Raw genomic sequence first — 16,865 nt, forward strand, 5'->3', positions numbered from 1 at the left:
TCTTGGAAGAGCCATTAGGAGTGTAAAATTGTAAGGGGTTATAATTTACGACACAAAAAGGTTATATGGAGTTAAAGGTTTGGAAGTGTCTACATAACATATGGGAATAATTTGAATGAAATTATTGCATAGAATTTGAAGCATAATAGAATGTAAGGAACCTAAAATTTGTGTAAAGATGTGATTCTTTGGTCTAGAAGAATAGTGAGTTACAATAGGAGGTGTTGCAGCTACAACTTGAGTTTCAATTTTATTAGAATAATGAGTGTTTATCTTAATAAAGTTATTGTTTTGTTTCTTAAATGGTTGGTAATTTTGATGAGTCTCTTTGTATTTGTCAACTAGAATCATAGATGAAGAGCCTTCATATTGACTAACCAAAAGTTGATAATCACAAAGTGATGTGCACAAGTGTGTGAGTGATGGAAATTTCATAAATAAATCTTATCTCTAATTTACAGTTATAAATTATCAATAAAAACTCTTCGAATATCAACATCGTGAAGAGAATAAGAAATTTTCAACAACAACATTGGATAGCTACCAATGAAATAAATCATTTTCTCTTTGGCACCTTGTTTGCAATGCACCAAATTAGTTAATGTAACTTGTGGTCCAATACTATTTTGAAAATGTTACAAAAATTGATTAAGTAATTTGAAAATTTTTACATAGAGAGAAAAATCAATCCAAATTATTTTTTTCAAGGATCTAGGAAAAAAATTACAAGAAGGGCATCCTTAAGAATGTAATCACGAGATAAATTGGTAAATGCCACCACATGAGTATTATGGTCACCTTTTCCAAATGTTGTATTTTAAAAAAAATGGTACTTCTAGGTGTTGTGGGATGTGAGTCATCAAGATGGTATATGAAAGTGGTATACTAATGCAATATAATGGAATAGTTAGTTAGGGTTGGGTTTAACTTATGTTTGCTAATTGTCTCTATAATGATGAAGAATTTTGTAACAATTAGTTTATGACAATATTGCACTAGGTGAATTGGTTTGTGAAAAATTGGAATTTGATGTTGAATTGGAAGGAACATAATGGCAGTTATGTGGAATGTTGTGTTAAGCGAGAGGTGGAGAAGGTTGGTGGGTATTTTGAGAAACAAAAAGGACAGTGGACAAAGATGACACATATGCGTATTAGTTAATAGGATTAGGCCCATTACTAACATGGATGATATTACCATTTTGAAAAGGAGTAGACATAATAGAGGGAGCATATGTAGGTATAAAAGGTATTATATAGGCATCAAAACTTGGGTCTTAACTTGGTTTTTAGGAGTACTATATCCAAGAACTTATGTGAAATTAGATAGTCATATTTTTTCATCCATTATGTGAGCTATGCTGTGTAGATCATCTACACCATGCAAATCACCTTGTATCAATATCCTTAGACTCTCAATAAAGGGGAATGCCTCTCCAACCAAGTTTTTTGTAGTCACAAATTGTTGAAGGCCTTCTAATTCCTTGTTAAGATTTTTCAATTTTTTGTGACACTTGATTTGAAGGGTCATCCTCGTCATGAATCATGAGGGGAATGGTTTTAAGGGATATTTTCTTCATGAGTTTCTTGGTTGGAACAAGTCAACATGCAACTCAAGCTCAAAACCATTACTATTTAAAGCATGGGAAGTCATGAGTCAGTAACTTCTTCTCATAGGAATCTTAGATTTAGAACAATGTGTTATAAAACTCACAAACAAGTATGATCTCCACAAGAACACACTTATTCCTAGAAAGAAATAAAGGAAGCCTAGAAGAAAAGAGAGAGAAATTGGTTTATGGTTTTGTAAAGGGGAAAAACTGATTTAGCAATTTGCAACATACAAGGGAGAAACTAATAAATCAATTTTCACTTTGGGACCATTACATTCAAAAGAGGGAAGGGAATCCATTATATTTAGTCACAAATCAGATAAGGACTGAATACTGAATGAATTGGATTGATTTGGGTTTCCTCTTTTGTAAGTTGAAATACTGAAATAGGTAAAGTGCTGAAAAATGAAGGAAAGTATGTGAAAAAAGTGAGCTACAGATGTGGGATTTTCATGTGCACTTGGATCTAAATAGTATAAGTTGAATTGGATCTGACTGTTAAAAAAGATCCTAAAAATATGGAACCATGGTCCTCTAAACTTTTCGCACACCAAAAGGGTTGATTCGTCTTTGTGAATAATGCTTATTCTAAATAGTACAACTTTGTACCTATTTCCTGCACTTAGAAAGAAGGCAAAAAAGGTTGGGAATAGGAGTTTGCCTAAGTCAAACACCGGTTTGGAATCAACCTTGAATTAAATATTGCAAATACTTGAAATAAAATGATGAAAAGGTATACCTCAGATCTACAATGAATGATGATGATGATTTGCTTCTTGGATGTAATCACATATGCTGTATGAAATGACATGAACATGAAAAAACCCTAATCACACACACACACACATGCTTGCAAATGAATGATGTAATGTTGCTCCATAATGGATAGATAAAGAATATGCAGCCTTGAAGACCTCTAGAAATGCTTGATGATGAATGCTTGAATGCTTGAATGCTTGATTGCTTGATTGCTTGAATGTAGCTTGCCGTATGTTCACCTATCTCCTTGCCTTATGTCCAAATGAGAGGAGAAGACCTCCTTGTATACTTGCCTATCGTCAAAAATATTAATTTTATGACATAGGTTGACATTGAGAGAGGATTCCCACCTAAAATTTGGATAGGGCAATAGTTTTAAATTAGGGCCCACCTAAGGAGGACCATGGTGTGGCGCCATGGCCCTAGTGAGGACAAAGGCACCATGCCCTAGTCCTACCCCATATTTGAGCCAGGGTTAAGGTGATATGCAAGGTGAAATGATATAATATGAACATTGTTGCATGGTTGAGGCATAAATAGGTCCAGATCAAGCGCAAGGATGAGAACACTAAGGTGAGAGCCCCAAATGTGGTCAAAATTATAAAGGGTGTAATTTTAGGATGCTACATTTAGTCCCCACTTTAGTGGGAGTATTATCTTACACAAATACTCATGATAAAGTAAAAGAAAGAGGAATGAAGGAGATGAGGAATGCATATCAAAATCACAAGGAGTATAAGATATTGCTAATTTAGAGGAACCAAGCCCCCAATATTAGGATCTTAACTCACTCAAACATATGCAAGGGCACACAAAAATAAGATGAAAACAAAAAGGAAAACAAAGACAAAAGGACAATCAAAGGAAAAAGACACAAAAAGATACACAACAAAGGCTAAAGACCCAAAACAAGACCTCAATTCAACTAGCCAAAGAGACCTCAATATCAAAATGTCTCAACAACTAATATCATTATTTAAAAATGCCATCTCACAAACATAAGTGATCACATAAAAGAGCAAAGAAAGAATCATCCATGAACTATCAATAGAAAAGCTATGTGTTCATTAGAAGAAGAAGATAGAGAGCATGAATACACACTAGATATGTTTATCTAGGTGATCCATGAGAAGAATGATGAAAAAGGAGAGAACATAGATGCCTCACCCCTAGATGTTTGTATCTAGGTGATCTATGTTGCGGAGGAGAGTAGGAATAGTCTAGCCCTATTTTGTTAGTTCCACTCATCCTCGTGCACATGTGCAAGTGATGTTTAGTTTCAAGTGTATAGCACCCTAAATAAGAGTTTGTTTCCTATGGTTTTGAGTGTGCTTCAACCTGCTTAAGACATGTAATGTAAATGAAAGTTCCAAGGGACACATGTGTGAAACTTCGGGAACATATTGTTTAAGATTTTTGCTCCGGTTTTGAGAATGTGTAACCCCGATTGAAATGGATAAATGCTTGGTTTTGTGAACATCCCATGTAAGAGTTTTTCTCTAGTTTCGGTGATGTATAACCATGTCTAAGATATATATCAAATGTTGTGTCTGGTTTCGGGCATGAAGCACCTCATGTAAGAGTTTTCCTCTATTTTTTAGAATGAACAACCCGTTTAAGACATGCGAAAATGATATGCAAAAATATGGTACAAAAGGAGTGATATGGGTGCCCCCCCTTAAGATGTCAACATAGCCTTATGTTGATGTCTTAAGGAAGCTATAAACAAGGATATCTAACCTTCAACACCAAGGAGATATCCTTTAGGCAACAATGTTATAAATCCAAGCTAGAGAGGGAATACTCTTCAAGAAAGGATAAGATAGTTAAAAAAGAGATATCTTGCAACAAGTGTAAAGGAGATCCTTGGAGGAGAAAAGATATTTTCTCAAAATACATCTACCTCCAAGAGGAGCTATCATGAACAAAATAACATCTTCTACCAAAAGAAAGGAAGGAGAATAAGAATTCATACCTCCCTCCTATTGCTAGGTGAAAGGGATTCTTGCCGAAGGATGACACACTTTTGACCCAATGAGAGGGGTTAAGTTTATTACAAATGAACATCACCAAGTAAAAATTAGGTTATAGCTAAGGACTTACACCTCTTGCATAAGAGATAATCCTTGAGAAAATAAAAACTTCACACAAGGAATGATATCAAATCATGAAACAAACATCACTCAACAAACGAAAAGTAGATCCTTGGAGAGAGTAAGAGAGATAAAGAGAAAAATAATTTCCCCCCAAATGAGAAGAATTACACATCTTCCAAAGAGAGATAAAACATAAGTGAATGCACAATGTATTCACATGAATAAATATCCAATGTATGAAAAGACATTAGTATATGTAAAATGCAACTCTAAAGAAGTGGTAATCTTCAAAGAGAGATAGAGAAAGAAAGAAAGAAAGATCATAAATTCTCCTAAGGAGGGATTAGTCATAAAAGACATGCCATTCTATGAAAGAAAGGATATCAACATATGAAAAACACAAGCACCCAGAGGGAATTGTGATATTTTAGATAGGAAGGGAGAAAGGGAAGAAGCCAACCTTTCCCCCCAAGCCAGGAGTCAAGGATAGATTAGGGGGAACAATCACACATTTCCTTAGGAGATATTATTCATAAGAAATGTACCATTTAAAACAAAGAATAAGTCCTAACAAGGGACATATATGTACTCACAAGAAGGGTAATCTTATGCAAGAAAGGAAATCAAATTATGAATAATGCAATCCATGAAGGAAGTGGTGAAACTTAAGAGATAGGATAGAAATAAAAGAGGATCATGTTGCTACCCCAAGATATTTGAAATTAAAAAAGAACCACCTCTAATAAAAAAGAGACCCCAATTAAGTTAACTACTTGTGTCATAGGGTGAGGAGCAACATGAGGGTGAAAGGAGTGCTAAGGCACTACCTTTTCACCTAGAAAGAGAGCAAGATCTGTTGAAAGACATATACGAGCACGATCGTATTGTTCTTGAACAAATTACTTAAATGATTTACACTTTCCAAGAGAATGAGAACCTCCATGATGAAAAAGACTTAATGTCCATTACCTTCTTTATTCTTAGTGCTAAACTTCACAAAAGGAAAAACAACATTCCTTTCATACTTCGATTTCCAAAAGATTCTAGTAGCTAATATTTCTTGATCATCGACATGTGTAGGCTTATTATTTTGAGATTGAGGACAAGAGTTATTATTAGAAGAGGAAGGATTGTCATCAATGATTTTAACCTTACCACTATCAATAAGTTCTTTTATTGATTTTTGAAAATCAGGACAATCATCAACATGGTGATCATGAGTTTGATGAAATTAACAAAAAGGAGCTTTTGAAGAAGCATTTTTCGAGAACAAATGGCTTGTTGTCTTGTAAGATGATCCTTAAAATATTAAATCCCAAGGAGGTCATCCATAAGAGATTTATTATCATGTCCTAGGCCTTCTGTATTGATTTGTGTAAGAGGGTTTATACATGGGGCCTTCACTTAGTGAGCTTAGGTTATATCACCTGCATTCATGGCATACTAAAGAATCCCCCTATTTTCAAAAAATATTGCCCTAAACTCCTTTTTTTTTCATCCCCTCCCAATACACAACCTGAATTAAAAGCCCCCCTATTTGCACAAAATATTGCATTTTTTCATAGCTCGAATTAAAAACCCCCCTAATTTCACTGATGGGCAATATATTGCACCCTCATTTTTGGGATATTAAACTCCCCAATATGAATGCACGTGATATGATATTGCCTATTTAGTGAAGCCCTCATGGGTTTATAGGGACTCAAATTCTATGTTCAAATTTTCCAAGTTTGCATCCTCTAAATCCTTGTTTTGATATTATGTTAAAGCCACTCCTATAAGAATCTTTTAATTGAGAAGGCAGGGGAACATTATAATAAATTTCTTTGAAGTTTTTAGTGTAAGGATGTTTAGAAGGAATGAAAGGATTAGTAGATGGAGAAGGAATATCTTGAGGAGAAGGATTTTCCTTTCCTTCATCATGCACATCCTCTTTGGTAGTTTGGGAAGAAAGATCCTTATCATCTAAGGCCTCATATTTACTTAATGTTATGTGGGGAGAGAGATCATGAATGAAATGCATTACATCATCTTCTCTAAAAATGTTTTGATGTTTAAGATGGGCTCTATGAGAATAAGGAGGATCTAGAGAGATGAAAATACCAATATTTTGATCTTGCCCCCTTTGCACAAGGGTATGTGTATGAGAAGAAGATGGGGCCATTTTTCTCTTCAATTCTTGCTCTCCCTTAGAGAGATCATTGATAGGAGTATTAGCTCTTTCTTCATTCACATTAGATACCCTAGGAGATGTACAAGTGTTAGGTTTTCCATTAACATCTCTAGGATTGGGATCTACAAAATCTTTTAGATGATTTACTTATGAAATGCATTTTCCCATAAACATCACCATAAAATAACATACATGATACATGAAAGCTTTGAGATCTAATTGATGAAAATGAAGCAACATGGAAATCCTAAAAACACAATATGTCCAAGTGCTATGAATGAAAAGAAGTAACATGAAGTGAAAGAGGACATTATTTGACACATGATTATAATAAATGTACGTAAAAATCAATGTAATCATATGTGAAATAGAAAATAAATCAAATCCATTGATTTCCATGATGAATATTTAAATTTAAATACAAATAAATTAAGATTTTATAAGTAAAACCTCTTAATTTATGTAAATTAATGAGATTCACGAATTTTCTTTTTTTTTCTTTTTTGAGATTTAAATTTTGAAATTTTTTGAAATGAGAATTTAAAATTTGAAAATTTGAAAATTGAATAATGCCAAATTTTAGAAAAATGATTATTCAATTAAATAAGGAAATTGATTTGTGATTTTTGAAAAATTATGCAACCTCCTAAGAAATTTAAATTTATAATTAGGGCTTTGAAAACAACCTCTTAATTTAAATTAAAAATTACCCACTAGAAGATTTGAATTTACCCAATAAAAATTTTAATTTAAAATTAGGGATTTGTTAAATAACCTCTTGATTTTAAAGTTATCCAAAAGAAAATTAAATTTAAAATTAGGGCCTTTTAAAAAGACCCTCTTAATTTTAAAATTTAAAATTAGATCTAGGATTGAAATTTGGAAATTGAAAGGTTGGGAAATGCACAAGGTTAATTTAAATTTAAAAATTAGGGTCTTTTTTAATTAACCACTTTATTTTAAAATTTAAATTTGAAATTGAAATTTGATCCAATATTGTAATTTTGAATTGAAATTGAGATTTTAAAATTTGAAGTGTGGAATTCAAAATTTAAACAACCCACAAGCTCAATTTTGAAAAATTAAAAATTAGGGTTTTGAAAATTAACTGCTTAGTTTTAATTGTGAAATTTGACTTGTAGATGAAAATTTAAATTTTGAAATTGAATAATACTTAGATCTGAAATAATTAACCCAAATTAAGCAATTCACAAGCTCAATTTTGAAAATAAAAAATTAGGGTTTTAGTGAAATTAACCTCTAAATTTTTAAAATTTGCAAGGAAATCAAACTTGTAAATGAAAACTTGAATTTTAAATTTCATAAACAAACAGATCTGAGAAAATAAATCAGAATTAAAGGTGTAAGGTGTCGGGTTCACAAAAATGTAAAGTGAAAAAATTGATTTAGCAATTTGCAACATAGAAGGGAGAAACTACTAAATCAATTTTCACTTTGGGGCCATTACATTCAAAAGAGGGAAGGGAATCCACTAGATTCAATCACAAATCAGATAAGGATTGAATATTAAATGGATTGGATTGATTTGAGTTTCCTCTTTTGTAAGTTGAAATGTTGAAATAGGTAAAGTGTTAAAAAATGAAGGAAATCATGCCGAAAAAGTGAGCTACAGATGTGGGATTTTCACGTGCACCTGGATCTGAATGGTATAAGATGAATCAGATTTCACGCTCAAAAAATATCCTAAAAATATGAGACCATGATGCAGCACCACGGTCCTCCAAACTTTTGGCATGCCAAAAGTGGTTGATTTGTCTCCACGAATAAATATTATTCTAAAGAGTACAACTCTATACCTATTTCCTGCACAGAGAAAAAAATGGAAAGATGTTGGGAATAGAGGTTTGCCTAAGTCAAACCCCACTTTGGAATCAAAATTGAATGAAATATTGCAAGTACTTAAAATAAAATGATGGATAGGTATACCTTAGATTTGCAATGAATGATGATGATGCTTTGCTTCTTGAATGTAATCACATATGTTGTATAAAATGGCATTAACATGAAAAAACCCTAATCACACATACATCCTTGCAAATGAATAATGTAATGTTGCTCCACAATGAATAGATGAAGAATATGCATCTTTGAAGACCTCTAGAAATGCTTGAATGTAGTTTTCCTTATTATCACCTATCTCCTTGCCTTATGTCCAAATGAGAGGGGAAGACCTCCGTATATACTTTCCCGATGCCAAACATATTAATTTTTTAACATAGGCTGACACTGGGAGAGGATTCCCACCTAAAATTTGGATGGGGCAAGGGGTTTAAATTATAGCCCACCTAAGGAGGACCATGATGTGGCACTATGGTCCCAGTGAGGACTAAGGAACCACGCCCTGGTCCTACCCCATATTTGGGCTAGGGTTATGGTGCTATGTAAGGTGAAATAATATATATGAACTTTGTTGCATGGTAGATGCATAAATAGGTCCAAATCAAGCATGCAGATGAGAACACTAAGGTGAGAGCCCCAAATGGGGTCAAAATTGCAAAGGGTGTAATTTTAGGATGCTACATGTTTTAATGATTTGGTTTGTCTCAGAAAATATATTACAAATGTAGTATTTAAAATTATAATAATATAATTAGTTAACCAATAATTTAAGTGATATAAAATGATAACAATGAAGTAATTAATTAAATTGCATGAAATGATAATTTTGTGATTAATTAACTGAATTAACTAAGCAATATGAGATAGAAACATTGTATTTAAATAAAAAATGTAAGCACAAAACTCAATAAATTTTAGAAATGATTGTATCTAAATATTAGTTACTATGTAAATAATTTAGACCTTAAAATCCAAATAGCAGAAGTTATGCAAGCATAAGACATGTTGGGTTCACCAAAATGATATTTTGCATATGGGATCCTATCCTATGGATGCAAAGTAAGATCTTAATTGTCTATGCACATAATCTCTGGTGAACACAAGTAGGTTCAACTATATTGAATTTTACAACACAAGTACCTATAAGATCAAACAACAAACAAGAACGCCTTCCACAAATGAGAGCTATAATTGAATGAATGTTATATTCCTCAAAAGAAAAGAATACCGAATGAATTACAATTGTACAATGAGATGTTTATAAACAAATAATAGAGCTAAATTTAGTAGAACTAAAATGAAAGCATGAGGAGCTAAATAAATCTCAACTCTAGCTAAACTAGATGCACAAAAGATAAATTAGAAGTAAGCACTCCTAAGTGAACTTAAGAAAAAAAGCATAACTTATACAAAAAATAAACTAATAGCTAAATATGCTCTAACAACCCCCCTTAAGTGAAACTTAGGGCGAGTAAAAAAACTCTAAATGCATGAATGTAGAAATCGGTCCTGCCAAAAAAAGGTTTGATTAGGTACCCATGTACAAACCAATGAAGTCTCTTTAAGAAGAGAAAATGAGAAAAACCACATGGGAAGAAACCCCTCTCTAAAAGCGAGAGATTTAATGCATTAAAAGAAGCATGAACTCCTAAAAATTGAAGGCCTCAGATACACCTCCTAAGGACAACTTCCTTCAAAAAAGTACAATCAAGCTCCCCCATAGGAGAGAAAAGAAGAGATGATGTATTCCCCCCATATGAGAGAAGCTCCAATGTCGAAGATGAAGGCTCGAGGATGAAACCTAAAGATGATCCAAGAGCCACAAACCACATGTCTCCCCTTAGGAAAAAAATCCACTGGCCAAGGCTGAAGCAACTCCATAAAAGGAGATGAAAGGAATAGTCTCAAGATATGAGCCATGGAAGACTGCTCAACTATCCACATGTCTGAATTATGATGTGCCTGATCAATTGAAGCAAATATAAATATTTGTGAAGATACATGATGAACAATCTCTAAAGTTACTAAATAGGGGATGATAGGAATGTTGAAACTAACATCAAAGAGGAAGTGAAGATCATCAAATATGTCTCAAATATGTATAATATGTGATAACAAATAACCCTACAATATTTGGCAAGAAGTCATCATACAAAGATGAAATTGGAAGGGAACAATGAACCTATTGAACTAAATCAATAGGGGTTATGCATGAGACAATACCAATTTGATCAAGGACAATAGAAGATGATGAAGACTGGGATATTGTCTTAATATGAGGAGCAGTGTATGAGATATAAGACTTGGATCCATCAAAACATGAAAGAATCATGATATACTCAAGCATCTCAAAAGTACCACAATCATAGGGTATACGATCTGCATGTGCAATAGGAATGATGCAATATACTGTACAGGAACCTCTAGAAATGGAGAGATATGAGGGTCTTCATAGATCTCTTAAAGGCAAGTCTAAAGTGTGCGGGGACATTCAATATCCATCAAAGAACACATAGTGTCAAGATTAACACTAGAACCAATAACTCCTACAAAATTGTCATTAACAATCCTCCAAGAATACTGACCCCTCTCTAAATTTGGTTGAGGTATAAGTCCATATAGATAGGAAAAAAAATCAAGCCACCGAAGATGTGTCAAGATGCCCTTTCACTAAGACTCATAATTGCCCTTTGCTAGGCCAATAACAAAAGGATGAACCAAAAATCCCATGATACTTCCTCAAATAAAAAATATTAGATCTTAATAATCTCAACATATATAAACCACATCCTGTTGCGCAAGCTCCAACAAATAGATCTAGGTTAAGTGCAAAAACAACCAAGTTATTGACCAGATAGTGTAAACACAAAAATCTAAATAAAATGTACTTAGAGAAAAATATATAAAATATAATAGTAGATCAGGATAGATGAATTTGAGAGATTTTAGACAAGACCTAGTTTTCAGAAAATATAGTCCAGATGTGCAAGATATTGCCCCAAAAGCATGAAAAACAAGGTTAACTTTAAAGGCCTATAACAATCATTAAGAGCAGAATCTGAGAAAAGTACTGGACCATGAGTAGATTGGCACCAAAACCAACTTTTCAATGTTATCTTGTTTTCTTGATTTTGACTCTGTATGATGAAGTTATGGACAAAAAACCAACTACAACTTTTTAGGCCTTGGAGGGCAAATTGGGTATCTAAAACTAGAAACTTTTCAAAAATAGAAAATTTCCAAAAAGTAGAAACTTTCCAAAAATAGAAAGTTCCAAAAATAGAAGGCTTCCAAAATAATTGTTTTTGAAATATAAAATGTTTTTGAAAATACAAAGTTCCTAAAAACAAAAAAATCCAAAAATAGAGACTTCCTAAAAAATTTCCTCAATTTTCATTGTCATGGATTTCGATAATTTGATAGGTGATGATAGGTTTTTGGGCCTTCTAGGTTTGATGGTGACCTTTTTTTCATTCCAAATTGACCAAAATTTTCAGCTAACTTCAAAACTCATCTGAAAACATGTGCCCTCAGCCAATTGGAGCCCGAATTTCAACTATTCATATTTTGACAAAATGATAGTTGATCTTAGGATTTTTCAATGCTACAGGCACAATGGTGATTCTCGTTTGGCTTCAAAATTAATTAAAAATTTTGCCCATTAAATCCACAAAAAAAAAAAATCTGTGACCTTGCAACACTTCTAAGTTCAAACAAAACCCTCAAATCTTAATAAGGGGCTTTTCGAATCCATGCTTTAATACCATGTTGAATTTAAATATTGAGCTCTGATACTATGTTGAATTTTATACCAGAAGCACCCGCAAGATAAAATGGCAAACAAGAAAACCTTCAACAAACAAGAGTTGCATAAATGAATGTTATATTACTCAAAAGAAAAGAATACAAAATGAATTACAATTGCACAATGAGGTGCTTATAAATAAAGCACAAATCTAAATTTAGGAGAACTAAAGTGCAAGCATGAGGAGATAAATAAAAATCAGCTCTAGCTAAACTAGATGCACAAAAGCTAAATTAGCAAAATTCACTCCTAAGTGAGATTAAGAAAAAATGCATAACTAGTTGTAAAAAAACAACTTGTAGCTAAATATGCTCTAACAAGCTATAGTCCTAATAGGAGACCTGAACACTTGGATCTATGTTCCTTTTTTGAAAGTGTAATAGAATCGATATGAATGTATATATGTTCTACCTTTATTGTTAGGAAAATTATGGCTTTCAACAATAACAATAACTTACAAAATAAAAAGAAAAACAATAGACTAGATCAAAAAATAAAGATATAGAAAGTGTTGGAGTAATTAGGACAATTACATAATTATTTATTTAATTAGGTCCTTTAATTACGTTTTTACTTAAGCTAAACTTAGGTTCTTTTTTAATCTAGAGTTATCCTTTTCTAGATTAAGTTTACTTAGTGGTACTTTAGTTTAGCTATAGTTGAGCTTTATATATATCCTCTTTTCTTTTATTTAGTTCTCCTAATTTTAGGATTTAGGCATGTCTTTCTTTCTATAAAAGCAAGCCTTCATTCATTCCATCTCAAATATTCTTATGTATAATTAATATAAAATTCTCAGGTTGTTATGGAGCATATTATCTTTGCAAGTGATTTCCTTTGTGTGACCAGTTTTCTTCTTGCAAATGATTCTTGTCTTCTATGGTTATCATAAACATCTACACGGTATCAAAGCACAATTTTAGCTCTTACATGGTATTAGAGCTCAATATTTTCTCTTTCATAGTATAAGAGCATCAGTTTTATCAAGTTCCTATCCACATGCTTGAGGGATCCAACCTTGAGTGATTTTTATGTGCACATGGGGCTCAAACAAAGGTTGCCATCACATTCATAGTGTCTCAAAACCCTAAGATCGACTATCATTTTGTCAAAATATGAGAAATTGCTATTTTAGTTCAATTTAACCGAGGGCACAAAAATTTTGACAAAATTTTGAGGTAGCTAAAAATTTTGGGCACTTTGGAGAAAAGCAGAGGTCACCATTGTGCTTAGAAGGCCCAAAAATCCTAAAATCGCTTGTTAAATCATCAAATTCTAAGAAAGTTAACTTTGGGGCAATTGTTTTTTGACCAATTCAATTCCATAAGGATCCATACGGATATGTATAGTCCATACATGTGTGCTTCAAGAATAGGTGTTTGTAGCGGTAAAAAATGTAGGGTCTCTTAATTTATTTAATTTAATCAAAATGCTTTTACAAATTTTGGTTTTGCAAAGTTTGAAATAATTTTTTTTTGGGCACACACAATTTTTTGTGCAACCTATACATACATATAGACTCGCATAACTCCTATGTAAGATTTTACAAATCAACATTGGCATTGGCCTTAGCCTAGCCAACACTAAATTTAGCACCTTGCCACTTTTAGTAGAGATTTTCCAAATTTAGTTGTAGATCTAGAGAATATTTAGGCATCTAGAAAGAATATTCTAGAGAGTAGAGAGGGGACACTTTTTTTGGGCGCTGAGAGAATATTCCAATGAATATTTGTTGATGTCATGATAACGTCAGCATGATGGCATCCATACGGCCTACACATGCAAGCTCCTTTCTAACCTTCAAACCCTAGAAAAATTCTCATGGTTTTTCAAAATAACTTGAGCATATGAGGTCAAAATTGTGCAAGCAAGATATCTTTGAAAAGTTGGTTTTGGTGCCAATCGAGTAGTGTTGGTAATTTTGTCATTTTTTTCTCTAATTTTTCATACCAGACCTCCAATATTAACCTTCAGTTTTGCACTTCTAGGGCCATATCATGCACATTTGAACTTTGTTTTTTGAAACTAGACATTGCCAAGAAGCTCTCAAAGTCCTCTATCCAGATATTAGGTCTATTTTTCTAGATTTTTTCCTAGGTATATTTTATTCAAATTTTTATGTTTTCACTATCTGGTTTATTACTTAGATGTTTTAGGAGTTGGGATGGATAATTTATTTGTTGGAGAGGGTTATATTTAATGTAATTTACATGTGTTGAGATTTTTGGGGTTTAATTATTTCATTTGAGGAGACCTATTATGGTTTTTTTTGTCCGTCCTTTCATTGTGACCTTGGCAAAGGGCAATTATGAGTCTTGGTGACATTGCATCTTAACACATCTCAAGTGGCTAGATCTTTTGCCTTATTAGTACTGACTTATACTTGAACCAACCACATCAAAAGTACTGACTTATACTTGAACCAACCACATTAGGAGTTAAATTGAACTTGGGTTAATATCATAGACCATGTCATAGGAGTGATTTGTTCTAGTGTTGATCATGACACTATGTGTGCTATATTGGACCTTGAGTGTCCTTGCGCACTTTGGACTAGACTTTAGGAGATGTATGAAGACTCTCATATCTATTCACTTTTAGAGGATCTTGCAATAGATTCTCTTCTTCCCCTTACACATGCAAATTGTATGCCCTTGGATAATGATACTTTAGAGGAGCTTGAGTATATAATAGGTATTACATGTTTTGATGGATCAAAGACTTGTCTTCATGTTCCTACTCCTCACATTGATATCCCATCTCAATGATATTCATCTTCTGTTGTTACCAGTGACTTTGGAATTGGCTCATGCCCATTGATTCAGTGCAACAAGACATTGTTGTTCCAGATATGGCTACTTGGAATTTGTATCTTATAGACATATCATCATTGTTTGTGAACTCTCATAATGTAGATTTTGAGGACATTCATTTCTTCTTTGTTGATATCCTTATCAGTGTTGTCAACCCATCTTCATCACCCATGGAGCTTGATCTTAATCAATTTTTGCAAAGTACTCATTTGTCACCTCCTACATTAATTGGGCATGTACTTGATTGGTTTGTGGCATCAACATCTTTCATGGACACAACAACATTTGGGCACTTTCTAGAGGCAAACAAAATTTGGATTTGGATTCCTACAACTTCATATCTCGAATGGATTTGTTTCTTCCTAAGGGGAGAAATATTGTTTGTAGGCAATGGATCATATTTTGTCTTCAAATATTCATCATTAGTATAGGAGCTACTTCTTCATTAGGAGTATTCCTATCCTCATTTTCTCTCTCTTATGGGGGATATTCATTATACTATTGTGACAAAATTAGTCCTTAGGATGTCATATTGAGTCCTCCTTTTCTTCTTTCTCTAGTATAGATATTGTATTTTCTCTCTTTTGGAGAGGAGTTTACTAGACCACTAGGATTTTCTTCTTTTCTCCATTTTTGAGATTTGCATTGCTTTGCACATGAGTACCTAATTAGACCTTCATTGTCAAGAGTCATTCATTCATTCATCATTATCTCTTTAGCTTATCCCTAAGTTAATATTAAGGGGGAGTGTTTCAGTAATTAGGACAGTTATCTAATTATCTAGAGTTATTATTTTTGGATTTAATTTTTGAGGAGGGTAAACATTAGAGGGGAAATTCCCACTACTTGCATAGCCAACATTCATATTTAAAATTTTAGGGCCAAACTACCTAGATAGAAATAGTGAACACTCTCATCCTAGCATTTTGGGCTAGGAAAAAAGTGACTGAATAGTGGAATGCACAAAGTTAACAAAAATGGTCTTGTAACTAAGGACAATCAAGCATAGATTAGGTACAAATTAGGCACAACTGCCAAAGTGGGTCTAGATTAAGTGTGAAATTGTGAAGGGATACAATTTATGGCACTACAAATCTATACATCCATACATCTACTCACAAATTGATAATTATTTAAAACTTTATTTTTATTTTTTTAATATTTTATAAGAGGGGTAAATGCTTCTAATCCAAAGTTATGAACTAGTGAGGTTACAAATAGAAGATCTCATCCCCTAAAGAAACACTCAACAATAATACTCTAATTGAGTTTGATCTTAAGAATAACAAAATCACATTTGAATATAAAATTATAATGACTTGCCACTTTTGCTCCCCAAAAAACAAAAATAAAATCACATTTAAACCATCAAGCTATGCCAATACTAAATTAAAAAAAATATTTTATAATAATGATTAAAAAAAAATATAATCACAAGATATCAATTTATCATTCTTTTGAAATTTTGATAAAAATTTTGATTTCATATTTAATTAATTTTTATTTTAACAATAATTAATATAGTTAAATAAAAAAGATATTATAAAAATTTATAATATCTTATTAAATTCCAAAAGAACAAGTGGCATTAGTGTGAAGAGAAAAAAAACTTTAGGAAACGTGATATAAAGCAAATAACATATTACCATAAACTATTTGGTCATTATAGTAAAGAGTACATAGAAAGTCTCATTACAAAAACAATAATAAAGAACATGTGCTAAAATTTAGTAAGAAACCATTTAGT

This window comes from Cryptomeria japonica, chromosome 4 (assembly GCF_030272615.1).
Source record: "Cryptomeria japonica chromosome 4, Sugi_1.0, whole genome shotgun sequence".
NCBI classification, from domain to species: domain Eukaryota; kingdom Viridiplantae; phylum Streptophyta; class Pinopsida; order Cupressales; family Cupressaceae; genus Cryptomeria; species Cryptomeria japonica.